A 27,417-nucleotide genomic window follows, 5' to 3' on the forward strand; every position below is an offset into this window, starting at 1 on the left:
CCCGTGTCCGCGTGGGTTTCCTCCGGGTGCTCCAGTTTCTCCCACAGTCCAAAGACATGCAGGTTAGGTTAACTGGTGACTCTAAATTGACCATAGGTGTGAGTGTGAATGGTTGTCTGTGTCTATGTGTCAGCCCTGTGATGACCTGGCGACTTGTCCAGGGTGTACCCCGCCTTTCGCCCGTAGTCAGCTGGGATAGGCTCCAGCTTGCCTGCGACCCTGTAGAACAGGATAAAGCAGCTAGAGATGATGAGAGATATATAATCTCACACACACACACACACACACAGTGGGGCAAAAAAGTATTTAGTCAGCCACCAATTGTGCAAGTTCTCCCACTTAAAAAGACGAGAGAGGCCTGTAATTTTCATCATAGGTACACTTGAACTATGAGAGACAGAATGGGGGGAAATAATCCGGGAAATCACATTGTAGGATTTTTAATGAATTAATTGGTAAATTCCTCGGTAAAATAAGTATTTGGTCACCTACAAACAAGCTCTCACAGACCTGTAACTTCTTTAAGAGGCTCATCTGTCCTCCACTCATTACCTGTATTAATGGCACCTGTTTGAACTCATTATCAGTATAAAAGACACCTGTCCACAACCTCAGTCAGTCACACTCCAAACTCCACTATGGCCAAGACCAAAGAGCTGTCAAAGGACACCAGAAACAAAATTGTAGACCTGCACCAGGCTGGGAAGACTGAATCTGCAATAGGTAAGCAGCTTGGTGTGAAGAAATCAACTGTGGGAGCAATTATTAGAAAATGGAAGACATACAAGACCACTGATAATCTCCCTCGATCTGGGGTTCCACGCAAGATCTCACCCTGTGGGGTCAAAATGATCACAAGAACGGTGAGCAAAAATCCCAGAACCACACAGGGGGACCTAGGGAATGACCTGCAGAGAGCTGGGACCAAAGTAACAAAGGCTACCATCAGTAACACACTACGCCGCCAGGGACTCCAATCCTGCAGTGCCAGACATGTCCCCCTGCTTAAGCCAGTACATGTCCAGGCCCGTCTGAAGTTTGCTAGAGAGCATTTGGATGATCCAGAAGAGGATTGGGAGAATGTCATATGGTCAGATGAAACCAAAATAGAACTTTTTGGTAAAAACTCAACTTGTCATGTTTGGAGGAGAAAGAATGCTGAGTTGCATCCAAAGAACACCATACCTATTGTGAAGCTTGGGGGTGGAAACATTATGCTTTGGGGCTGTTTTTCTGCAAAGGGACCAGGACGACTGATCCATGTAAAGGAAAGAATGAATGGGGCCATGTATCATGAGATTTTGAGTGAAAACCTCCTTCCATCAGCAAGGGCATTGAAGATGAAACGTGGCTGGGTCTTTCAGCATGACAGTGATCCCAAACACACTGCCATGGCAATGAAGGAGTGGCTTCGTAAGAAGCATTTCAAGGTCCTGGAGTGGCCTAGCCAGTCTCCAGATCTCAACCCCATAGAAAATCTTTGGAGGGAGTTGAAAGTCCGTGTTGCCCAGCGACAGCCCCAAAACATCACTGCTCTAGAGGAGATCTGCATGGAGGAATGGGCCAAAATACCAGCAACAGTGTGTGAAAACCTTGTGAAGACTTACAGAAAACGTTTGACCTCTGTCACTGCCAACAAAGGGTATATAACAAAGTATTGAGATGAACTTTTGTTATTGACCAAATACTTATTTTCCACCATAATTTGCAAATAAATTCTTTAAAAATCAGACAGTGATTTTCTGGATTTTTTTCCTCATTTTGTCTCTCATAGTTGAAGTGTACCTATGATGAAAATTACAGGCCTCTCTCATCTTTCTAAGTGGGAGAACTTGCACAATTGGTGACTGACTAGATACTTTTTTGCCCCACTGTATATGCATGCGTGCACACATTCCAGAAAGCCATTAGTGTCAAAACATGAGCGAAGTGGCACGAATGACATTAATCAAGCGAATAATTATGAAAGTCAAGCTTATCCAATCAAAAATAGCTAAAAGTTTACAATGGGAAACCGACCAATAAAGAACAGCGAGCCAAAGGCCAATCAGAAAAGGATTAGGAACGAGTAGCATGTGGGCCTCTCAGCTGATGACAGAAACAGTCATTAACATTTAGACCTGAAGGGTGCACTGTTTTTAGTTTCCAGATCCAATCTCTTTCTGCCTCCAGTAGATCCTGAGTTTTGGAACACACCTGTACAATGGTGAAGGACAAGTTAGATTGACAATGTCCGTTCACAGTAAAATGTTCATACAACTGCGTACAATCGTTACCCGAGTTTACCCTGGTGTTTCTAATAGCACTTTTATGATTATTCACGCGAAGTCTAAGCGTTTTTGCCTGGCCGACATACTGGGCGTTACACAGGGTACAAGTGATAACGTACAGTAGATGCAGTTGGTAGAGGCGCAGTTGGCCGCACTACTGACAAGGGCAAAAGTAGCCGAAGTCATCATACTAGTGATTTGAAGTTTGTGAAGGAAGAATCCTACAAATCTGACAGCGCGACTTTCCACAAGGCCCACAAGAACCTTGTGTAACTGAATTAGTGTCTCGGTTGGGCAGCTTCACCCGTACCAGCAAATTACGTAAATTAAGGGGACGTCAGAAGCAGACCAAAGGCTTCTCAGGTACACACTCTTTCATTCTGCTGGAGCAGTGGAGAATAGGGAGGTAGCATGACAAAATACCATAAACGTCTGGAAGGCCGGCGTGATGGTTGAAAATGCACGGTACACGATTCTCACTTTTCTTCATTTTAGGAGAGTCATCTGAGAAAAATGTTATTATAGCATGCTTAATCTGAGTTTTAACTTTGCGTTTGCTGTAACCACGTCTACAAAAAGACTGCTGAAGTTTGCAGAGACGATCTAACGCAGTATCAGCATTCACGCATATGCGTAAAATACGAAGAGCCTGGCTGTACGGTAGACTACGCTTGACATGACCAGGGTGACAAGATGACGCCAGCAGAAATTGTCGGGTGTCAGTAGGTTTAATGAACAGATCGGTATGGAAAGTACCTTCACGATCAAGTTTAACATAAATATCCAGAAAATTGACTCTAACAGGAGAATAATCCGCAGAAAACCTGATAGACAAGTGGATCTGGTTTACAAAATCAAGGAAGGCTAAAAGGGCCTCCTCACCATGAGTCCAAACGCAAAAGATGTCATCAGTAAAATGCCACCAAATGAACAGGGAAACAGGGTTCTGGAGAAGTGTCTCAACTGCATGCATAAAGATAATAGCATAGGAGGGTGCCATCCTCATACCAATGGCAGGAGCTGAAATCTGGAAAAAATAACTGGTTGTTAAATTCAAAAAATTGAGTACTGTAAGAACAAAACGAGCAAGTTCTACAATGTCAGCGCGTCTAGTATCAGAAAAGCCGTGCGTATTTAAAAAGTCAGACAGAGTTTGTAGGCCATCCCTCATGTGGGATGCTTGGGTACAGAGCTATAACATCTAAAGTGATGAGGGTTAGGGTGGTACAGAACCTAAGTTTCTCAGCTTATTAAAAAATTCAAGAGTCTTTCAGGTAGGAAGTAACACAAGGCATAAGGGGTTTCAAAAACCAGTCCACAAGCTGGGAAGCTTTCTCCATAAGCGTGTCACAGCCAGAAATCACTGGGCGACCTGGAACTCCAGCTTTGTGGACTTGAGGCAAAAAAGTCCATCTCTTGCTAAAAGTCGTTTAAATACAGTGCACGAAGATCCCCATGTGGGATTGAAAATTTGCGATCAGAAACCGGCTTTTTGTTCGTGTGCAAGTCCCCCCAGGATTTCGCGGGCCTTTTTTGTGATTGTTGCAGGCTAAAATATCTGATGTGGGGGGTTTTCCAAAAAATTGCGATGAAAGTTCCGGTGTTTTTTAGGTTTTTGTTGCAATTACATTGCAGGAGGAAGTGAAAGTTGCGAGAACTTGTTGCGATTTTCTCTTTTTGTGATTAAAATTGAGTGATATGTTAAATATTAAGTGATGACTGAAAAACTATTGATTAAAAAAACAAAGACACTGAGAAATAGTCCTATAAACAACTTTACCAATATAAAAGATTACCAGGACTACAAAAATGCCGAAAAATAGGCTTTACTTGTCCAAATGCTCCTGTTGGTTCAAAAGTTAAAGTGCATAGAACCTCACAGCACAACATGAAGTTACCTTAAAATATAATGCCTCAGCCTTCATGTAAGAAAAAAAAAACTATTAATACTAGTACTATGTGGAGGCAGTCTCTCCTGAAGACTAAATTAAACAATACTTATAAACTAATAAAATAAATGGCTCAGGCTTCATAGAAGAAAAAAAAACAATTTGAACAGAATCTCACAGTATGATGCTGAAGCTGCCTAAACAATGGAAAATAAAATACCATTTTGGCAAAAATGTTGGCATCCATTAATTTCTTGTATTAAGTTAAAAAAAATAATGTAAAGTGCACACAGTCCTTCACTGTAAACGTAACACACTTTCAGTAACAGAATTTAAGCCTAGATAAACACTGACTCGCACATGCAGTGTTGCCAGATACTGCTGACGTTTTCCAGCCCAAAATATGTTCAAAACCCGCCAAAATGCACTTAAAACCGCCCAATCTGGCAACACTGTGCACATGCTGCTTCTCTTGAACATATACACGGAAGTAAGGCGGGAGGTAGTTTGTCGACGCCAATGATTGATCAAATTTGCGGGAAAGTTGTGGTGATTGGATGTAATTGCAACACCGCCCTGAATTCACGGCGATTGGTTGAATTTGTGTTGAAGTTGCAAATCGCAACATCGCGAAACCCTGGAGGGTCTGAGACACGGGCAATTGCTCTAAGACAACGAGGGAGGCCCAGCCTCCTCTAAAAATGAACATCGTGAAGGATGAATTGCGCTAGGCTTATGTTATAGCCGACCTTATAACATTGCTATTTCAGATCCAGAATCATAGAAATATATGTGCTCAACCCAACTACAGTGCGAAATCATTCCCTTATAACTTTAATGTGCGCGTGAGTTTTTCCCGCTCGTGACAGCACAATGCAGCTCAGCCTCGGTGCACTTCAATGGCATTTGGGAGCTCTGCGCTTTTCAATCTCAAAATGCAAAACGATGATTGGACAAATGCTGCGAAACCGCCCGCCCACGGAGTCTCACGGACTCCCAGCCTCAGTGGACTTCAATGGCATTTGGGAGCTATGCACTTTTCAATCTCAAAATGCAAGACGGTTATTGGACAAATACTGCGAAAATGCCCGCCTACGGACTCCCAGCCTCACATGGGAGGGACATGGCAAAGCTTTCCGCGAGGAGACTGGTGATTGGTGAAAGCGGCCGGATATTTTCTTTGATTGACAGCTCGTTTCAACTGTAGACAGGCAGCGGTGAATCTCAGTTCAGTGACCAATGTTGCCAGATTGGCCGGTTTCCCGCCCAGTTGGGGGGTTTCAAGTGCATTTTGGCGGGTTTTGAACATATTTGGGGCTGGAAAACGTCAGCAGTATCTGGCAACACTGGTTCAGTCCCATGCGGATTCGCAAGTGCTGTGGTGTATTGTAAGAGATCAGCTTACATTTCGATTTCATTCATTACATATGGTTTCTACCAGCTTTTTTAGTTTGTATATATTTTCATTGTAAATAAAGTGTAAATATAGTGTTGTCAAGTTTGCTATCTTAGTTCCAGGAATTTTGTTTGAGTGACTGAACTTGAACTTGAGGGGGCTAGTCAGCTAGCAAGAAAGCTGCGCACGGATGCCAAGCATTGCTGATTTAATTCTGGCGAAGCCATTTGCCAGTCTTCCTTTCAAGGAAAAAATTAAAATTAAAGAGCAGGGTAGACCAACGCCTCAAATTGACTTGGTGAAAAAGGTAGGGAATAATACTCGTTCCTTTCAGCTCTCCTGGTACGAGAAAGTGAATTGGCTAACAGCAAGTGACCCACATCAACAACAGTAAATAGGCTACTTTAGTAATATGTCATGGATGGACCAAAAATATAGAATCTATTTAAAATGTTTATGCTGAGTATATTATATTGGAATATATATTTTTCTGGATATGAATTAAACACAGCTACAATTTGGAAAACATTTTTAAACAAAAACACAGCCAAGAACATTTCACACTACAGACCTGGATTAAAAGTGAAGGGTTATCAAAATTGTCAATAAAACATTTCTCAGTCAAAATAAGTAAAATATAGGGAAAGTGTCATTGAATGAAATGTGTGGCACCCAGCTCTCTGTTTGGCTCCCCAAGGTCAGTGCTTGTGCCTATTCCAGAACACTCTGCTGTTACTGCTGAGGTTCCTGACAAAGAGCTGCTTTCAATAATGATCAATTTTTAAACAACATGCCACAATTTTAAAATATAAAATGTTAAAATATACCCCCCCAACACCACCATCATGTATATTGGACAGTAGGCTAATGGGCCTAAAGAACCTGTTATTTCACAGTTTGTGACCCTGCCAACAATCAGCCAGATCAGAGGCAAGAGTATGGGCAAAACTGATGTTTTTTCTTTTTTCTTTTAAAATCTGGAAATATCGTAACCGACCAGGCTCCCCTGTTTAAAAGACTACCAGCCGCCACTGGTCTGATATATATATATATATATATATACACACACACACACACACCAGGGCTTTGAACCAGAATTTTTTTCCTATTGGTTCGTTCCGAACAGAAACGGAATTTTAACGTTTCCGGTTTTGGGTTCCACCATTAAATAGACGTTCCTGAACCGGTTAGAACAAAAAAATTTCGTTCCCGGAACGGTTAATTACGTTCCCTGTCAGCTGTTTAACAAATGGCGATAAAATTATGTCTCTGTCTCATCCAGCTTAAGCCAAATGTAGGCTAATTCTATTACAACCTTCATTAAATAAGACAAGAAATAATTCAAAACAATTATTATTTCAAATGTTGGCGATTTGGATTCTCAGTATGTCTTCCCATCTACACAAACAGAAAAAGTGCCAAAAATTAAAGATAATTCGTTTAGTGTGTTACCAAAGGCTAGTCAGGCCCTATAGAGGGCTACCGCATGACGTCACCGCGCCGCAAGATTTTGTTAGGTGCCATATTGGAAGACCAAGTACACATCTATGCAAGTACATACATAAAACAAACTACACCTGAAATGTAGCCAGGGCCGGTTCTGCTCTGATCTTTTTGTATTTTCGACCCTCCGTTTATTTTCTTTCCTTTTCTGAAAACCCGATTTGTGTCCAGGCATTTTGTTCTGCTACCAACGAATTAACTTGTCAGGTCTCGTCTCTCGAGCCCGTGATGATTCCCGTGGGAAGGGCAACAACTGATACATTTTTACAAACAACCAATAGGGAGGTTGCAACGTTCAGGCTCTTCTTTTCTCAGACACTCAGTAATGCACTTACTCACTAGTAGTCCACCTTCCCGCTCTCTCCATTCAATCAGCGAACGTCACACAGGAAGTGAACCCCAGCGGGTCATAGAAACTTGCGCAGGAGAAGAATGACTTTTATTTGTTGGCTACGGAAACTTTGAGGAACGAAATAAAAACCGGTATTAACCGGTTACCATTATTTTTAATAAGTGTTTCTGTTCCGGAACATAAAAAATAATAAAGTTTCTGGTTTTCGTTTCTGTTCCATGTGAAATAGAAAAAGTTCCCGGTTTTCGTTTTCGTTCCTTGAACCGGTTCAAAGCCCTGATATATACACACTTTTTTTCATTTATTTATGAGGGTGGTCTTTATTTTGTGATATATTTAATTATCCACTCTCACCCCATCAATATGTTCCAATAAATTTATTTTTTTTTGTGTGTAAAATTTTAAGGGAATATATAAACATTTAGAAATTGCTCAATGACCTTGAAATTTAAAATTGATAGATTGATGGTCATTCACAATGCATTCTTTTAATGGCAGTATCGACACTGATTTAACTAAAATAAAAAAACAAACATCTCCATGACAACCACTGTCTGTCTGTCAGTGAAATCGATCAATACTAAAGAATTAGAAAAGATCTGATCTCAGTTGCACAGACAGTACTGTTAGATGCCACTGATTAACCTGTGACTGCACAATAGCTGACTTGGCGATTGCAACTAGAAGTAAACCTTCTTTGTGGTTACTTAGCAGTGTGGAAAGTGAAATAACTGGAAGCAAACTGCCTTCAAAGAAGCAAGTTCTGTGTTCTTTCACCATCACAAGATCTTAAAGAAGACCATCCAGGCAAGTGCAGTAGCTCCCACTGAACAAGCTTCTTTGAGGCTGATCCAGAACCGCGGGACAACTGAGACGACGACAAGGCAGCATTTACAACTGTGCAAAATCTGAAAGTTGTTAATGATGCAGCAGAACGAGGGCTGGCTCTGATCGAAGAATACAATACACTCATTACCACCAATGAAGAGCAGAAACAGTATTTTGGTCATTCTCCAGAAAAGGTGGAATCTGAGAAACATATTTCTGCTGAAATGTATTCCTTCTAATATACTTAAAACTTCTTTAAAAGCAATTTCTAACTTCTAAACTTGATGAATCCACAACAGGTACAGCTTAATGTATTTTTATTATTTTTTAAACATTTCATTAAAGAATGCATGTGTCAGGTTTTTTTTGTCATTGGTGTTACCTATAATGCAAACAGCATTACATAGTTGTAAAAATATTTTTTTTCATTAAAACTTGAATATTCCATTAAAAGCAGATAAATGGAACAATAAAACCAACAAAAATATTTGATTGAACATATGCAACTTTATTAAAAAATGTAAATAATCAACATTATGTAAATCCATTTGACTTGTGCCATCAATTTTTTCCTTGTAAAACCAAAAGTAGTTGAAGAATATTCAAATAAATTCTTGGATACTGCCTTTAAAATATGAGTTAATGAATACATAACTGATTAAAAAGAAAATGTTGCTGGATAATAACAATAATTCATGTATAACAGGACATCACTGAAAAAAACACGAAGTAACACCAGTGACATGCCATAACACCAATGACACACAAGAACATAATACTCCCCTTTTTTGGAGATAAACTAATTTTCCAACTCTAATTTCCCTATTTTAACCTCTCATTTTAAAGTCCCAGCTCTTCTTTCAGATACGCCCAAATCTTGTCATCCAACTGGATGTATCTCTTGTTAACAGCAACTGGCTCGGGCATAAGGCACATTACTTGATCTTCCCCATACCAGTTCACGTCTTCTATTGGGGATGGCCAGTAGAACTTGTTCAGGTCATACTTGCTGCTCCTGTGCATGCATTTAATTTTGACATTCTGTTCCTCCACCATCAGGATAATGCCAGGGTATGGCTGTTCATCATACTTCACAATACACCATTGCCCACAATGATGGCTCTCAATCACTTCTGGTCGATATTGCAATGTTTGTGGCTCTGACTGGTCTTCCTGTGTTGGTGGAACAGCTCCAATAATGATGTCTTGGAGACTGTAACACAGACAATCCCACATCATTAGCCAACAGTGATTGGGAGTGGCAGAGGTTGCTTTGCTAAAGCTGCATGTGAAATTGATGAAATATGTCAGAATATTAAATACTATATCCCCCAAGTGGCTGAGATGACAAAAGAACAAAACTTGTATTAACATGTGCCAGGTCTACCTTGGGATGTTCGGTGATCTGTCTGGAGAAGAGTTTGGGGTCAAGACTGTCTGGACTGCTCTCATTTGCTGTCTGTGTCTTGCCTAGTTAACAGGCCATGCCTTCCTCTGAGCCCTCTTCTCCCTTTCACTTAACTCTCCTACATTCTTCCTTTTTTTGGTCAGTATATCATTGACATAACCCTGACGCCTTTTCTCCAAGTACTCTGCCCTACGTACAGGGTCTGCATCTCTCCACTGCCTGTATAATTTCTGCTTTTCAGCAGCACTCAATTTGGCCATACCTGACAAATAGAAAAGTACAATAGCATAATGATGGCTATACAATAATTAAACCATTTAAAACCATGAAGTTTTTTCTCCTCCTAATGTATTTTTTGTAGCTTTTATGTGGGTCATTTATACAGGAATGTCATTGGTGTTACTGGTTTTGCCAGGAAGAAGAGTAACCCCAATGACTGTAACCCCAGTGATATTTTTTGGGGAAAACTACAATTTCAACAAAATGGCTGCTGTGTGTCAGACCACATGTTTTCAGTGATATCAAAATATTTTATCTATTCAATGTATTCAAGTTTTATGTTCATTATTTCACTCCCACGGCTATAAACTGAGTAATACAAATGACAGGCTTAAAAGCTTCATGTAAAATTCTACAAGAAATCATGACATTTTTAAAGAAAGGAAGTAAGCCATCTGACTTACCTGATGTCTCTGACCACCGCACGTCCTCAAATGACCTCTTGACCACAAGGAACTCCCGAGAGTCAATGCAAATTTCAAAATAAAAGTGTTTTATGTAGCAGTAACACCAATGACATAATTGTGGGTGACAGATATTTATTTAATATTATTAATAATATTTAGCCATTTTTAAACTATTTTATTGTTTGTCATTGCATGTAATGTAACTGTAAATTAGATTAATTTAATTCAGAAATGTATATTTATATAAAAGTATATGATTCCACTTCCATGTATTGTCAGAGTGGCATGGCGATTCTATGAACTTGCCATTTTAAATAAGTAGCTAAAATTAAATATTAATTTTTAGACCAATAGACTTTATTTTTACATTACAAGAACAGTCTTTATTGATTGAACATATATAACTTATGTGATTATCAGGTCAACTTTGCTGATTTTGGTGTCTACAAAAGTAAGTGACAGCATTTCCACCATTTTTGGAGAATGACCCATTTGCTTCAAGTTGTCCAAGACCACAGAGAAAAATTCCCCAATGTGAATAAAGCGACACTGATGCAGTGACTGAAAATCCTAGAAAACCTGGACTTTTTTTTATGTTGCCTTGCCACTCCAGAAAACTCAATGACTTTGTACATTATTCAGAATGTTTTGTTGTGTACCATATTTTTTTCAAGTATAATAAATAAACATGATCACTGATGAGAAACATTTATTCTTTACACCTGCATTGCGAACAGGGCGATGTATTGATAATTTGCTGTTGTCCAATATTTCAGAAGGCTTGAGCAACCTCTAATAATTATTCAGAATGTTCCAAATTTAGGCAAATTTGTTTTCTTTCATAACCAAACAAATCTGAAAGGTGAAAGTTTCAGAATTAATAATGTGAAAATTTACCCCATCTAAGGCCCACCCTAATATATATATATATATATATATATATATATATATATATATATATATAAACCTACTGTTACACCGCCATAGTGAGAAATGAAACTGTAAAACACAGACTAAAGAACACAGCAGTATTTCTGAAGTAATATGGAGTCTGTGGTTTTTCTGAATGTGTGCTTTATGACCGACTCAGTCAGAATCTAACAAACTGCCACCCTGGTATATGTACAAATATGCATATCAGATATATTTAAGGCAAAAATGTACACAAATCTTCTGAACATTAATTTTCCTGAACCCAGTGTTCAAACCGTGGATGTATTCAAAGTTCAGCACTCAGTTCAGGTTTAATACTGAAATGACTCACATCAGGACTCAGAGCTCAGACAGAACTCCGGACTGAAGCGCTGTTCAGAAGTTATGTGAGAGTTACACACGCTTGCAACGCAGACGCTTCAACTCAAGAAAATCTGCCAAACTCGGAGGTGTGAACTACACACAGGTGATTTTAATAATCTGAATGTGCAGCTCAGAAAATCCACTCACACAGCCATGTATCTGACTCTCAACACCAACAACTTCCCTCTCTCAACTTTTTACAGTTTTTTCTTTCTTTTTTTCACTTTTTTTCAATAACTCTCAGCGCACTAAACACTAAAGTAACACAAAATATAAACCAAATAAACACCTATTAACTTTGGCTTCTCCACCAGACCAGGATCTCAAACGTGTAGGTTTTTTTATGGTGAAAAAAAAGTCATAAATGACATCATGATGTCAATGACAAAGCGTTTCTCTTTTCCCAAAACAGTAATAAACTTAAATTCATAGACGATGAGAATAAATTCAGGCAAGCAGTTTGTGCATGAAGCTTTTCGCTTGATGCTTTTTCTTAAATTTTGCTTATTTTCATTTCAAACAATCTTAGATACACTCACTGGCCCACCTGCTGTTCTCTGCAGTTCTGTAATCAGCCGATCCCTCGACAGCAGCACGATGCATCAAATCATGCAGATACAAATCAAGAGCTTCAGTTAATGTTCACAATGTTCAAACATAAGAATGGGAAACTCAAAGTGAATCTCAAAGTGTGACTTTCTTTCACTGTGGTATGGGTGTTGGTTTGATCCAGATGGACTGGTTTGAGTATTTCAGAAGCTGCTGATCTCCTGGGGTTTTCACACACAGCAGTCTCTAGAGTTTACACAGAATGGTGCAGAAAACAAAAAAACACCGAGTGAGTGAGCGACAGTTCTGTGGGTGGAAACAAACACCTTGTTGATAAGAGAGGGTCAGAGGGAAATGGACAGATTGGTTCGAGTGTTTTTGCCAGGAAGGCTATAGTAACTCATATAATCACTCTACAACTGTGGTGAGCAGAAAAGCATCTCAGCATGCAACAGCAGAAGAACACATTGGGTTCCACTCCTGCAGCCAAGAACAGGGATCTTATGGCCCTTTTCCACTACCCTTTTTCAGCTCACTTCAGCTCGCTTCAGCTCACTTCAGCCCGACACGGCTCGCGTTTCGACTACCAAAAACCAGCACGACTCAGCTCGCTTCAGCCCTGCTTAGCCCCTAAAACTCGCACCGTTTTGGAGTGGGGCTGAAGCAAGCCAAACCGTGCCGAGTGAGGCTGGGGGCGTGAGCAGACACTCCCCTGTGCACTGATTGGTGAGGAGGAGTGTCCTCACATGCCCACACACGCCCCGCGAGCGCGCTGGGATCTGTAAACACCGCAAACCCGGAAGGAGAAGAATTACGAATTACGAGAATTTCTGAAGCCTTATGTGCCTCGCCTCATCTATACGCTCTTGCCAGTATCTGTCCGCGTTGTCGGTGACAACAAGCCACAGCACCAAGACCAGCAACACTAACGACTCCATGTCCTCCATGTTTATTGTTTACTATTCGGGTCGAGAGACTACTGCTTAAAAGCTCACCGATGTCACTGTTTGCGCTGCTTAACGACATCACCTGACGTCCACCCACTTTCGCTAACTCCACCCAATGTGTCCACCCACTTCCAGCCAGCACGGTTCAGCGCGGTTGTAGTCGAAATGCAACTCCAACAGCCCCGCTCAGCTCGACTCAGCACGGCACGGCTCAGCCCGACTCAGCCGCGTTGGTAGTGGAAAAGCGGCAATAGACTCAACAAGTTCCTATTAAAGTGGCCGTTGAGTGTATAAAAGAAATGCATATTTATCATTCAAGCATCTATTTCCATCACACACACTATATATATAAGTTTGTAGCCTGAACACTGAAGATTTTAGACAATAATGATTTTTTTTTATTCGTGTTCATGTTTACGAGGTTTAACTTGTGCATAAATGCCTTCAGCTCTGTCTGAGTGTCCGAGCTGTTCTGATGCTCTTTCTTTCGCCTCTTTAGTTTCTTTAGATTTTTTACTTCCATCATCACCTTCATCTAAATTGACCTGAGTTTGCTTCACTGTTGGCTTATGTTTGATGTTTTCGTATGTTACCTCCTCTTCAACAGAGTTTTGCATCATTACACTGTCCATATTCATCACGTTTTCTTCCTGGACCTCCTCGATTGCTGCTTCTCCAGTTTCTCCTTTGCTTTGTGGTCCAGCGCCGTGGTGGATGGTGGCATATTTGGCAGTGAGAGAAGAAAGACCTCGGATTTCACTTCCTTCTCTATTTGGAAACTTGATAGTGGAGTAATGAAGGGACTCTGATAAAACTGTTTTGTTCGCATACACAGACTCTTCATCTTCCTCCTGTAAAACGGGCTTGTAAACCAACAGGAAATACAATTCTTTACTCTCAAAATTAATTTCAAGAGCCACTGATATGATTGTGTGTGTGTGTGTAATTTCACACTAACCATGTTGTTTAAAACTAGTCCTGCTGTATCTTCCTGTCCTGAAGGACTCACTGTATCTCCTTTTCTTGAAGGATTTATTGTCCTGAAACTATCTCATCTCATTATCTCTAGCCGCTTTATCCTTCTACAGGGTTGCAGGCAAGCTGGAGCCTATCCCAGCTGACTACGGGCGAAAGGCGGGGTACACCCTGGACAAGTCGCCAGGTCATCACAGGGCTGACACATAGACACAGACAACCATTCACACTCACATTCACACCTACGGTCAATTTAGAGTCACCAGTTAACCTAACCTGCATGTCTTTGGACTGTGGGGGAAACCGGAGCACCCGGAGGAAACCCACGCGGACACGGGGAGAACATGCAAACTCCGCACAGAAAGGCCCTCGCCGGCCCCAGGGCTCGAACCCGGACCTTCTTGCTGTGAGGCGACAGCGCTAACCACTACACCACCGTGCCGCCGTCCTGAAAATATAAAAGGTAATTAAGTTTGTGTTGATTGTGTTGATTATATTACATTAAATCTTCCATGTGCCTAAAAATGTAGAGCTAAATTCAGCAGTAATTTTTGGTTAACCAGATTCCCTAGCATAAAAGTAAATATTTTGTAGAATAAACACACCTTACACACAGGAATACTCCACACATCGTCATCATCATTACTGAAACTCCAACAGCAGCACCAATCAGCACGGAGGAAATATTCAGCCCTGAACATAAAATAACCAAACGGTAAATAATACCTTCAGTATCGAATTAAATCTATTTTAAGTCTAAACCACAGTGAAATACATCAGGGCTTGTAGATTATACATTTCAGATGTTTTATCTCCAGACACGATGTTGTTGAAACAAATAAATACAACCCCGATTCCAAAAAAGGTGGGACAAAGTACAAATTGTAAATAAAAACAGAATGCAATGATGTGGAAGTTTCAAAATTCCATATTTTATTCAGAATAGAACATAGATGACATATCAAATGTTTAAACTGAGAAAATGTATCATTTAAAGAGAAAAATTAGGTGATTTTAAATTTCATGACAACAACACATCTCAAAAAAGTTGGGACAAGGTCATGTTTACCACTGTGAGACATCCCCTTTTCTCTTTACAACAGTCTGTAAACGTCTGGGGACTGAGGAGACAAGTTGCTCAAGTTTAGGGATAGGAATGTTAACCCATTCTTGTCTAATGTAGGATTCTAGTTGCTCAACTGTCTTAGGTCTTTTTTGTCGTATCTTCCGTTTTATGATGCGCCAAATGTTTTCTATGGGTGAAAGATCTGGACTGCAGGCTGGCCAGTTCAGTACCCGGACCCTTCTTCTACGCAGCCATGATGCTGTAATTGATGCAGTATGTGGTTTGGCATTGTCATGTTGGAAAATGCAAGGTCTTCCCTGAAAGAGATGTCGTCTGGATGGGAGCATATGTTGCTCTAGAACCTGGATATACCTTTCAGCATTGATGGTGTCTTTCCAGATGTGTAAGCTGCCCATGCCACACGCATTAATGCAACCCCATACCATCAGAGATGCAGGCTTCTGAACTGAGCGCTGATAACAACTCGGGTAGTCCTTCTCCTCTTTAGTCTGAATGACACGGTGTCCCTGATTTCCATAAAGAACTTCAAATTTTGATTGGTCTGACAACAGAACAGTTTTCCACTTTGCCACAGTCCATTTTAAATGAGCCTTGGCCCAGAGAAGACGTCTGCGCTTCTGGATCGTGTTTAGATACGGCTTCTTCTTTGAACTATAGAGTTTTAGCTGGCAACAGCGGATGGCACGGTGAATTGTGTTCACAGATAATGTTCTCTGGAAATATTCCTGAGCCCATTTTGTGATTTTCAATACAGAAGCATGCCTGTATGTGATGCAGTGCCGTCGAAGGGCCCGAAGATCATGAGCACCCAGTATGGTTTTCCGGCCTTGACCCTTACGCACAGAGAGTCTTCCAGATTCTCTGAATCTTTTGATGATATTATGCACTGTAGATGATGATATGTTCAAACTCTTTGCAATTTTACACTGTTGAACTCCTTTCTGATATTGCTCCACTATTTGTCGGTGCAGAATTAGGGGGATTGGTGATCCTCTTCCCATCTTTACTTCTGAGAGCCGCTGCTACTCCAAGATGCTCTTTTTATACCCAGTCATGTTAATGACCTATTGCCAATAGACCTAATGAGTTGCAATTTGGTCCTGCAGCTGTTCCTTTTTTGTACCTTTAACTTTTCCAGCCTCTTATTGCCCCTGTCCCAACTTTTTTGAGATGTGTTGCTGTCATGAAATTTCAAATGAGACAATATTTGGCATGAAATTTCAAAATGTCTCACTTTCGACATTTGATATGTTGTCTATGTTCTATTGTGAATACAATATTAGTTTTTGAGATTTGTAAATTATTGCATTCCGTTTTTATTTACAATTTGTACTTTGTCCCAACTTTTTTGGAATCGGGGTTGTAAGAAGTATGCATGTTCTATCATGTTGTATAATCATAAACACTTCATTCTTCCAGAGGCCAGAGTGTTTCAGCACGTTGATACCTTCCTGAGTGCATGTACACACCTGTCGAAACCTTTCACACAAAATCGCACAGTGCCTTTCAAATGTATTCAGTAATTTGGAGCTTTCTCACTGAGTTTGGCTTCGATTCTGAGTGATGGAGGAGGACCCTGGCAGGTATCCAGAGTTCCTCAAGGTGGACACATCTCAGCAACACATCTTCTTGGTGGAAGGCCATCAGAACCCTTCCTCCAAGTATGGCTGTACTCCTCTGTTTCTGGCCCTCAGAGACAGGTCTACTTTCCTACACCATCTACTCGATAAAGAAGTTGGAGGGTAGGACATGGGTTTGAAATGCCTGTTAATGAAAAGGAAACCAAAAAGTTGGACTGTGTCCCAGAGTCATCAGCGCGTGAATGGTGAAACACCCAGGTCTACTGAAGTGACCCAGTCTAACAGATGGGCTTTACAGACTCAGATGAGGATCATTGTATTTCTGGAGACATGCGAAGTAGAATCCCTCATTCTAAACCTGGGATCTTTCTGATTCTACTTCTGGAGATCTTTCTGTGGCTATTCAGAACTTGAACCGCAACTTGGATATCATCATGGAGAAGCTTTCGGCTTTGAGGGGAAATTGGACTTGAGTGACCAGTGTGGACAGTGAACTATTGAACTATCAGGAGTAGGCGTGTAAAGGAATGCGGCTGCTCGACCCAAGACCAAACAATCTTATCTGTTTTGGCTCTCCCAGCCAGCACTGGCCTTGGCCAAGGCCATTGCTGGGAAAACAATTTTCCCCCGGAGGTCACTGCTGTTAGACTCTCTTGTATTCCTACCCCTCCTTTCCGCGGTCGCTGTTTTACCCCCAGTATGACAAGTCAGTAAGCGCCGTCTGGCTGCAGGACCGGGCTGCTTGTTTGTGCTGGGTTACCCATACCTCCGCCCTCTCCCTCATCCCATTCCCCCTCAAGTCCTGAGTCATGTAAAAGTGTACTGTGTTATTTTTGTGCTTATGTGCTGAGGTGTTTTTTTTTTAATGTTCACATACTGTACTCCCCTTAGGGGCATAGTGTGGGGGTTGCTTTTTTCTCCTCCCGTCCCCTCATGTTACTACTGTATTTTTCATCCCTGTCTTCCTGTCCTGTCTACTCCCCCTGTGTTGATTGTATGTACGGTATGTGTATATGTATGCACAGGTTGACGGCTAATTTCTTTGGTACTTGTGACTAGTGACAATAAAGGGCCATTCATCATCATTTCTGATACATTTGGTTACTCTGACTTTTGATTCATGTGTTTTCTTCCTTATATGACTCTTTTTGGTTGTAGGGCAACAGAGCAGCCTTGTTTCAGCTTTTTCAGGTTTTATCACATGCACTTCAGCATGGACTGTGCTAACAATACATGGGAGCACCCATACACCAGTTTGATGGGGATTCGACCTGCATTCTTTTCTTGGTGTCTCACTGCCAAGAGTTACCAGAGTGAAGATCAGCTTTTCTCATAGAGATGTCACTGGCTGCAGAATAAAGTCATCATTCCAATACAAGCAGCTGTAGGTAAATTCCCATGTGTGCCATGTGCAAGGAGTGTTATAAGATCTCACCCAGATGGCAGCAGTTTGGGGTTTTGGTCTCATGTGACTCATCATAGCACTTCATGCAGCCTCCAGTGATGGGCTGCGAGCAACAATGACCAATACACATTCAGGACAGGCTGCTTGTAAGAATGTGGCATGAGCTCAGATGCAGTGCAGCAGAGCATCACCCACCTCCTTGCAGGACTGGAGCACAGAGTGTTTGGAACCTGCCAGCAGTCTCTGTGGCTGGTTCGGCATAATGCAGTTCACTCCAAGCTGACCTGAGCCACCTATGATGCCAGAATATCCATCTTCCCATTGATGGCTGATTCTCAGAAACAATTCTCTGCTGGTCTTTGCCACTTTGAAATTGGCTTCTATGGCAGTGGTAGATCCATGCTCAAGACACTGAGCTACCGATTGGAAGATCCCACTGCTGCCAGGCTGCCCAGTTCTGCTCAGTTCTATAAATCAGATAAATGTTAGTCACTCTGAATAAGTCTGCCAAATGCTCTGAATGTAAATAGCCAATGCAAAGCCTCTGTTCTTCAAGGCAAACTCAGATTTGCTGCCAAAGATGCATTGCTATGACTCAGATAAACAATTTCCTTCCAGATGCTGCCAAAGATATTCAGTTGTGATCAGAAGTTTACATACAGGGACATGAATGTCATGGTAATATTGGGTTTTCACTGATTTCCTTGAAGTATTCCTTTGGGTTAAATTTAATTTTGTTTTTTGGAAATCAACACAGGGTCAAAAACATAGATACAGGATCAAGAATATACACATACCCACTTATATCATTAATGCAGTGGTGCTGAAAGTTCCAAAATGGGTTTTAACTGGCCAAGACCATGGCCTCTTAACTTCCTGTTAAGTGATCATAATTGTCTACAGCTGGTAGCGTCTCTGTGCACAACATAAAAAGGGTTTGATTGACACTCACTGGATTGATCAACACACAGTACAATCGGAAAGTCCAAGGAGCTCAGTACAGAACTGAGAAAGAGGATCATAGATTTACACATTCAGGAATGTCTCTTGGAGCCATTTCTAAACATCTGCAGATTCCGAGATCATCAGTTCAAACAGTTGTATGTAAGTACAAGTTATTGGGAGGTGAAGCCAATTTACTGGAAGAAGAACCAAACTGTCACACTCAGCTGAAAGAAAATTGGTTCAGATGGTCAGGAACAACCCAGGAACCACCAAGGCACAGGCCTGCCATGAACTGGAAGCTCCTGGAGCACGGTCTACAGTCAGATGAGTTTTACATCACCATGGACTGAAAGGCTGCCATCCAAGGAAGAAGTTTTGCTATGAAAATTGACACCTTCAAGCTCAAATAAAGTTTACAGTTGACTACATGGACAATGGAAAAGCCTTCATCAGGAAATCTTGATGGGTAGATGAGATAAAGATGGAGTTGTTTGTCCACAATGACTAGAGGTACAGAGGAACACAATACCAGCTGTTAAGTATGGTGGTGGTAGCATCAGGCTCTCAGGCTGTTTTGCTGCCAGTGGAACTGGTGCATTGTACAAAGTGGATGGCATAATGAAGAACCTCAGAATTCCTCAGCATAACCTCAATCCATCATCTAGACTGATGAAACTTGGACACAACTGGGTGTTCCATCAGGACAGTGACCCCAAACACATCAAAACTTGTTGTGGAAGATAAAGCAGACTGATATGAAGCTTAAAACAAGTCCTGATGTCAACCCTATGTGGAATGTGCTGAAAAATCAGGTCAATGCCAGGAAATGCATGAATTTAATTGAAACCTGCCAATTCTGCCAAGAAGAGAGGACAAATAGACAACTCTCCCAGAAGCTTGTTGATGGCTACTAAAAGTGTCTGGTCAAGGTGAAACTGGCTAAGGGACATTTAACAAAATATTGCAGGTGCTGTTCTTATATACCTTACATTCTTACATGTAGACAGTATATTCTTACCTTACATGTAGACAGTGTCTAACAAAAGTATTCATTCAAATTGTTGTTTTATTGTGACAAACAGTAATTAAGATAAAAAAAAAAACAGACAGAAATCTACCTATGCACATTCCAGATTTTTTTTTTCCATCTTAATTTTTGTTTGTGTCACAATAAAACAATTTTCACCTTTTAAAGGATATGGGACATGAAACATAAAAGCACGCTATATCAGTTTCTTTCCATTAAAAATATGAATTAATTGCATCAACAAATACAAAATCATCTATTAAATTCAGCAAAATCGTTATATTCGTGATGATTATATGGCATTTCTGCTCGACTTCCGAAATGCATTTTTTGCAACCGGAAGAGCCGCTGTCACGTGATCATATGTCACAAAAACTTTCGGGCACAGCACAAGCGGGTAGATGAATGGAGAAGTGGATGACAAGAAAATTGTTTTTATAGTCTTTAAAGTACATTGAACATCATACATTGGACATCATGGTGTATTGTGCTGCTTATGGTTGCAATAATTCCAATGGGAAATGCCCTGGAGTAAGTTTTTTTTGCATTCCCCAAGGACCCGAAGCTGAGGAAAGTGTGGGCTCACCTGCGCATGCGCAGTAGGCTTCGCGCATGCGCAGTAGGCTTGGTAGGACAACTTTACAGAACACCTGTTGAAAAAAACTTTGCACCTACTGTTTCCCACAAACTGTATTCGGACCATTTCACTGAGGATTCTTTCAACATTAATACTCAGGTACTGAGCGATATTAATTCATGAAACATGAAACAGGAAGCATAAGGATGAGGAAAAAAAAAAAAACAGTTCAAATCGGGAAGCAGCGCACACCTGCGCCAGGCTGCACAAATGCGCGCAGCTTCCCGACCCAAACCGCCTCTCTCTCATCCTTACACTTCATGCCTCATGCTCCATGAACCAACATCGCTATTTTTTAAAAAAAATCGGATCTGCACGATTCAGCCGTGAAAAAGGCTGCATCCGCCGAAAGGCGCGCTGTTTGCATCCCTGCACGGAGGCCAGGGGACAGGGCAGGAATATTTTTGTTGATATGAGTGATCCGGTGCGATTTCGCGACCCCCCTGTTGAAGACCTCTGCGCTAACCGACTGAAAGCCGAGGTAAGGATTAGTATTATAATTTTGGGTGTATCAATTATTGATTATCATAATTCTGACTCGTTTCGCCATTTTGAATGTTTTCATCTCGGACTCTGGAAGCATTGTATCTCAATCAATCTCGAAAAATATCAGCAAAAAAAAAACTAGCTTGCAACGGACTTTAGCTAGATCTATGATGAACTTTCAATGTATGATACAAAAATAATACTTCTTTCAACAGATCATTAGCCTTTGAGCAGAATTGTTTTTAACTTACCAGGAAGTGTTATCGAGCCGACCGCTTTCAGTTTCATGGGGACTGAATGAACTCTCACTCTCAGAATCATCTGACCCGTCAGAGTAAAGACAAGATCTATGTTCATGTGAATTTCCAGCTATTGGTTCAAATTGATAGGGTCTAACTTCACATCTCGGTGAAACATCGGGAATATCACTGTCGATGGTGTCCATTTCGGTAACCTTTTTACATTAGATTCCCAAGCACTGGCTCCTTGGAAAGTTTTTGTGATGTCACGGGTCACGTGACCACCTAGCTCATTAACGAATCCTTGTTTTATGCTGATGTATAGAAAAACTTGAATAATGTGATGATTTTCACATTTTTGACGCCCTGCAGTGATTTAGATGGCATTTCTTATGTCCTTTATACATAATTATGCCCAGGTAAAAATCCATGTCCCATATCCTTTAAAGTGGTAGGCATGCTGTGTAAATCAGAGTGCCAGAAAGGTGTGTGAGAAGCCCATGAGTGTCGAGTACGTTCATAATCCTGAGTCATGAAGGGTGGGGGAATGGTGTTGTCCTCGTCATTCCATGTCCATAACCTTGAGTTGTGAAACATGATTGATTGCTGTTGGCCTTGTAATTTTACTATCACACTGCTGAGCCATGAAGCAGGGTTAATTGAGTCCCCAAGCTTCCAAGCTTCAGTCCTAGCTGATCTACTGCATCAAGAGATTTTCAGCAGCACCTTTTGTGAGTTTATTCTGTGGTTTGCACAGAAATGCAACCTATCACATTGGTCCACTCCAGAGTGAGTAGTAACTCTGTGATTCTTCTTTTGCACTGAATGGCTGAGTAGGGTTGCCCTATGAATAAGGCTTTTAGTGGTGAGTTGCAGAATTACAGACCCCACTGTTACAGTACACTGTGCTGTTGTATCTCTTCAATGCCACGTTTCCAAGAGGGTCGATGTTGAAAGAGAGCTCCTAGTGGTGAATCGAGGGATTGCAATCCCTTTATTGACAGCTCGGCACTCAAAAGGAAAGTAATGGTGATAAAGCAATGTGGGATGATGTCCAAACTTTTAACATGGAAAAATAAGCGACAATGGAGTGACAGCTCATGGCTGTTGGCAGAATGTAATAAAGAGGAGTGATTTCTCATCATATGAAGAGGATGATCCATCCATCCATTATCTGTAACCACTTATCCTGTGCAGGGTCACGGGCAAGCTGGAGCCGATCCCAGCTGACTATGGGCGAGAGGCGGGGTACACCCTGGACAAGTCACTAGATCATCACAGGGCTGACACATAGATGCAGACAACCATTTACACCTTTGGTCAATTTAGAGCCACCAATTATCCTAACCTGCATGTGTTTGGACTGTGGGGAAAACCAGAGCACCCAGAGGAAACCCACGCAGACATGGGGAGAACATGCAAACTCCACAGAGAAAGGCCTCTGTCAGCCACTGGGCTCAAACCCAGAACCTTCTTTCTGTGAGGTGACAGTGCTAACCACTACACCACCATGCCACCAAGGATGGTACAGCTACAGTCAAAAGTTTACATAACCAGATATGAATGACATTATGGACATGAATATCATGGCAATATTGGGCTTTCAACAGTTTCTTTGAGCTGTTCTTTTTCTGTGGCAAAATGACTGTACAACATATATCTTTAATATAAAAAAAAATTTGCTGCACAAGTTTTCGTTTATCTTGGGTTTTCTGAAATCAACATAGGGTCAAAATTACAGTATCTTGCAAAAGTATTCATCCCCCTTGGTGTTTGTCCTGTTTTGTTGCATTACAAGCTGGAATTAAAATGGATTTTGGGGGGGGGTTAGCACCATTTGATTTAAACAACATGCCTACCACTTTAAAGCTGCAAGATGTTGTTTTATTGTGACACAAACAATAATTAAGATGAAAAAAAACAGAAATCCAGAGTGTGCATAGGTATTCACCCCCCCCCCCCCCCCAAAAAAAAAAAGTCACTTGAAAAGGCAGCTTTTTCTGCAGTTCCAGCTGCAATACTATTGGGGTATGTCTCTATTAGCTTAGCACATCTAGCCACTTGGATTTTTGCCCATTCCTCAAGAGAAATCTGCTCCAACTCCTTCAAGTTAGATGGGTTGCATTGGTGTACAGCAATCTTCAAATTATACCACAGATCCTCAGTTGGATTGAGGTCTGGGCTTTATTTGGCCATTCCAAGACATTTAAACATTTCCCTTTAAACCACTCCAATGTAGCTTTCACAGTATGTTTAGGGTCATTGCCCTGCTGGAACGTGAACCTTTGTCCCCATTTCAAACCTTTGGCCGACTCAAACAGGTTTCCCTCCAGAATTGCCCTGAATCTAGTGCCATCCATCTTTCCTTCAGTCCTGACCAGCGTTCCTGTCCCTGTAGATGAAAAACATCCCCACAGCATGATGATGCCACCACCACCATGCTTCACTGTGGGAATGGTGTTCTCAGGGTGATGGGTTTGTGCCACACATGGTGTTTCCCATGATGGCCAAAAAGATAAATTTTAGTCTCATTTGACCAGAGAATCTTCTTCCATGTGTTTGGGGAGTCTGACACATGCTGCTGGGCAAACTCCAAGCATGTTTTCTGAAGCAATTACTTTTTTTTCTGTCCACTCTTCTATAAAGCCCTGCTCTGTGGAGTGTCTGGCTTAAAGTGGTCCTATGGACAGATACTCCCATCTCCGCTGTGGATCTTTGCAGCTCCTTCAGTGTTATCTTTGGTGTCTTTGTTGCATCTCTGATTAATGCCTTCCTTGCCCGGTCTGTGAGATTTGGTGGGTGGCCTTCTCTTGTCGGGTTTGTAGTGGTGCCATATTCTTTCCATTTTGCTATAATGAATTTAATGGTTCTCTGTGGGATATTCAAAGTTTGGGATATATTTATAACTCAACCCTATACTTCTCCACAACTTTGTCTCTGACCTGTTTGGAGGCTCCTTGGTTTTCATGTTGTTTGCTTAGTAGTGTTGCAGAGTCAGGGTCCTTCCAGAACAGGTTGATTTTATACAGACATCATGTGACAGATCATGTGACACTTTGATTGCACACAGGTGGATCTTAATCAACTAATTATGTGACTTATGAAGTGAATTGGTTGGACCAGCTCTTATTTCGGGGTTTCATACGAAAGGGGGTGAATCCTTATGCACACTCCAAATTTCTGTTTTTCATCTTAATTATTGTTTGTGTCACAATAAAACAACAATTTTTCACCTTTAAAGTGGTAGACATGTTGTGTAAATCAAATGGTACCAACCCTCCAAAAATCCATTTTAATTCCAGCTTGTAATGCAACAACACAGGACAAACACCAAGGGGAATGAATACTTTTGGAAGACACTGAAATTGTGAGATACATGTAGCTTAGATTAAAATAAAACAGTACCTTCTGAAAGTATTGGAACAGCAAGGTCAATTCTTATTTTATGTATTTTTTAGCTATACACTGAAGACATTTGGGTTTGAGGTCAGGAGATTAATATGAGATGATAGATCAAAATTTCAGCTTTAATTTCCTAATATTTACATCCAGATGTGTTAAACAACTTGGCCCCTTTTGAGTCAGACCACCAACACCTCCTGTTTTTTTTTGTTAGTTGACCTTTTCCATGTCTGGTTCTTAGTACATCAGTGGTTCCTTTCTTTTTCAGGACATCCCAAATCATTGTATTGGCAATACCCAATGCTTGTGCAATGGGTCTGATCAATTTTCCCTTTTTTCCTCGCTTGAAAATGACTTTCTTTTCTCCCATAGACAGCTCTCTGGTGTTTATTGGTTTATCCTTTTTTAACAACAACAAACAATGCACTCTTCACAGGTGAAACTCAGGGCTCTAACCAAGGCTCAGTCAGTCACATGAATTTCCCAATATGGAAGTTATTTCCTGTTCTCGATTATGTTATAGTGACTAGATACAGTAATTCCATCACACTTCTATTGTTTTTATTCTCTTTGAAATTTAATTATTTTAAAAAAATGAGCTTAGCGTCTTACCGAGAACCTGGAAAGCTCAAACTCCTCTGTCCTGAAGACTCGAGCCTCACGGTCATTCCATGACATTAAAGAGTTAAAACGTGCAGTGCATCATTCATTAATAAATTGAAAATCATAATTGTTGGTGAACTGCTTAAAAACTACTCAAAATACTCAACGATAAAGTTCCTTATTATTATTATTATTATTATTATTGCTATGATTTCCTTCACAGTACATATGTACTGGTGAGTCCTGTTCTGGCCACAACAAGTAGCCTCAGCAATCCAGGGCCCTACGGAGGATCCTCGCTGATCCAAGCAAAACCATCTTCTACATAGTAAAGGGTTTCACCTCGACATGGATGTTGCTCAGATATCCTTCTCGTCTATCAGTGAAGCTACCCAGCACTCCTGTAACCACTGGGCTGATAAATTATTATTATTATTATCTCATGATATTGACTTAGTTGCTGATTAGTTTAACTTAGAAACTTGTTTCAACAAGTATTTTTGAATCAAGTAGAAAGAGTCATGTGACATGGTAAGTGTTGCGATCAGGAGATGTGCAGTGGCTGATAGGTATTGTAGTTCTGCCCTGTATTCGGCGCAACCATGACACTAATACTAGACATGAGTAGTTATGTCAAAATAATGAGATGAAATCTTAAAATAATGACGTAAGTCACAATAACGAGTAATGAACAAAACACACTGAATAGATTTTGTTCTAACCTTCAGCAGGGTACTGAGTGTTTGATGTAAAGAAGAAGGCCTGAGAGGCCATGCCCAGATTATTGGAGCCAACACGGTGCAGAGTGGGCGTGTCCTTATGTGATTGATGGATGGAAAACAAAATACATTTTCTTAAACTTGTATTGCCTCCAGACTCCACTTGGATGGGCATGGCTTCTGAGTCTTGGGCAGTTTGATTGGAGACATGCCACTCCAGTTTAGGAGGTGGATTTCCATGAACCTCACAGTAACACATGATCAAATCCTGAGTGGTGTTACAGCTGGAGGAGGGAGAGACCTGAGGAGCATCTGAGAGAGAGAGAGAGATCATAAGATTAGAACAAATTAGAAATGTCATAAGAAATGAAAGTTCTAAAGTAATAAATGGATGATGAGTTTGGTCTTTCAGTTGAGCAACACATCTCCACCATCCTCAGATTCAGTTCCCCTAAAGCACTGCGCAATTCCAATCAGGAATAAGTTGTGATTCAGAAAATTCTCAATTCTCATTTAAAAAAGCTCTGGCTTCCCTCCTCACCAGGGAGGCTCAACTGGCCTACTTCAGCCTCCCGCCAGCTGTGGCAGACAATTACATGCTCCTGAAAGAGCAGATCTTGGGGTGCTGTGAGTTCTGTATATTATATCAATCTGCTGTACCACTGTGTTGAGCCCCTTCCTCTGCTCTCAGCCCACACCCTTGTATCCCCAGGTCCTCCAGGGCATGCACTGGTCCACCTTGGAGAAGAGCTCTCCGGATGACAGCGCCAAGAGCTGGGAGAGCTGCTGGACGAGTACGCAGATGTGTTCATAGCAGAGCCAGGCTGGACCCACCTGATTCAGCATGACATCTAGACCCCCCTCCCCCCGGTGGTAAATTGCCAATGCTTCTATAGCATCCCAGAGACATAAGATAACTTTATCAGTGTTATCCCTGTCTCAGAATCAGAATTACTTTATTAATCCCCAGAGGGAAATTCAAATTTGCTACAAAGCTCCTGAATCAGAGAAGAAGTAAACTTGTCTAAAAATAGAAGATAAAATTGTCTGAAAAAAGAATAAAAATAAAATAAAAGGGAGCACCCAGCCACCCTGCGAAGTCGAGTGTGAAGCGGCTGGGATGAGAATCCTGGAGGGTGAGAAGCACAGTCACTCGGGGAGCTTGGAGTAGAGCCGCTGCTCCTCCAC

At 41.2% G+C, this 27,417-nt stretch overlaps 1 pseudogene; it reads right to left on the reverse strand.

Moving 5' to 3' along the window:
* Positions 1–9,078: 9,078 nt before the first annotated feature.
* Positions 9,079–27,417, reverse strand: part of LOC132869638 (myelin-associated glycoprotein-like) — a 31,267-nt pseudogene continuing 12,928 nt past the window's right edge.

This window comes from Neoarius graeffei, chromosome 21, assembly GCF_027579695.1.
Source record: "Neoarius graeffei isolate fNeoGra1 chromosome 21, fNeoGra1.pri, whole genome shotgun sequence".
NCBI classification, from domain to species: domain Eukaryota; kingdom Metazoa; phylum Chordata; class Actinopteri; order Siluriformes; family Ariidae; genus Neoarius; species Neoarius graeffei.